Source organism: Anastrepha obliqua, chromosome 2, assembly GCF_027943255.1.
Source record: "Anastrepha obliqua isolate idAnaObli1 chromosome 2, idAnaObli1_1.0, whole genome shotgun sequence".
NCBI classification, from domain to species: Eukaryota; Metazoa; Arthropoda; class Insecta; order Diptera; family Tephritidae; genus Anastrepha; species Anastrepha obliqua.
In genome coordinates, this window is record NC_072893.1 from 4,548,810 (window position 1) to 4,550,602 (window position 1,793).

Consider the following 1,793-nt stretch of genomic DNA (forward strand, 5'->3'; position numbering starts at 1 on the left):
CTAATCTGCCGTTTGCGGAATTCTCTTTCAATGTGTGTCTTTCGAGTACTTAATGGGATTGAGCCCGCCACCATATTTCACAGTACCAACCACATCAGACCCTTCTTCAGATAAAACAGCGACCATTCCACCCAACTACAGTGAAATTCCCCATTACGGACAGTCCTTATAACCGGACAGCTCCAATAACCGGACAAATTTTGGGCACACAGGTTTTTCATTCATTTTTTCATACAAATATCATCCTAATAAACGGACACTCTAATAACCGGACGCGGACAATGTATTTCAAACCATTTTCATAAAAAAATTTCTCATAAACGGACAAAATTCAAAAATATCACAAGCAAGCTTGTTGTTCATTATAAAAATGAAATAGGTGATTCCCCTTTTAACATGTATGCACACATTCAAGTCCTGTGTTTTAAATTAAGAGTAGTTTTCCATTTAGTTTGTTAAGTCAGTTGCATGCGAATGGTTGCGTTCAAAGTTCGTAATAATATGGCGCCGAAAAAGAAGGTACTTTCTATTAAAGAAAAAATGGAAATTATTAATGTTTTCGAAAAAGATAAATTATCAGTACACGTTTCTTTTGCTTTGAAAGGTTCAATATTGGCAAAACACTAGCTGCTGAAATCAATAGAAATAAAGAAAGAATTCGTTCTAAATGGGAGTCTGGAGTTAATGTTCATCAAAAGCGAAGCTTTCTTAAAGAAGGCGGCTCTGAAATAGACAAGATGTGTTTTAATTGGTTCGCTAAGGCTAGAAGTCAAAACATTCCGATTTCTGGTCCCATTTTGAAAGCAAAGGCAATGGAAATTGCAGGCAAACTGGGTGTACCGAATTTTAATGCTTCAGATGGATGGTTAAACAAATGGCGAATAAGGAATAATGTTGCTTTCAAATGCGTATCTGGTGAAGCTGCAGATGTAAACCAGGATGGTGTCGAACAGTTTAGGACAAAACTGCCATCTCTGTTGACCGGTTACAAGCCTCAAGACATTTACAACGCAGAAGAAAGTGGGATTTTTTTCGTGCCTTACCTGACAAAACCCTCGCTCTTAAATCCGAAAAATGCGTGGGCGGTACACTATCAAAGGAAAGACTCTCAATTTTGTTCTGTGCTAACATGGCTGGAGATAAGGAGCTGCTTTTGGTTATAGGTAAAGCAGCCCGACCTCGATCTTTTAAACATGTTCCAATCGCAAAACTGCTAGTGGATTGGAAGTCTAATAAAAAAGCATGGATGACTCAAGAAGTAATGAGTGAATGGCTGCAGCAGTTCAATCGAAGAATGAAAGCCCAGAATCGAAAAATTATCTTGTTTTTAGATAACGCGACTTCTCACCCAAAGGAATTAAACTTAACCAACATAAAAATTATTTTCTTGCCGCCAAATACAACGGCAGTTAGCCAACCCCTTGATCAAGGTATAATCCAAAATTTTAAAACTTTGTATAGAAGCTTAGTTTTAAAACACTAGTATTGAAATGTAAAGACTTGTAGAATGTACATTAATCGATATATGTACATATATGTATTTATATGTAATACTAAAGTATGCAAATATTCTTTACTTCCAAAAATTTCTTAAATAAACTATGTACAATACAATTTATATGTGTGGTATATATTTTTTGACTTCATCCCTTATAAGCGGACATCTCCCATAGCCGGACAAAAACACTGCGACGGTGAGTGTCCGGTTATAAGGAATTTCACTGTATATTGAATTTCGACTCTTCGGTGTTGCTCCAAAATTTATTCAAATTGCTAATGTATTCTTTAGCATA

The 1,793-nt window shown here is 36.1% G+C and overlaps 1 pseudogene; it reads left to right on the forward strand.

Moving 5' to 3' along the window:
- Window positions 1-468: 468 nt before the first annotated feature.
- Window positions 469-1,460, forward strand: LOC129238876 (tigger transposable element-derived protein 4-like; annotated as a pseudogene).
- The last annotated feature ends 333 nt before the right edge of the window (window positions 1,461-1,793 follow it).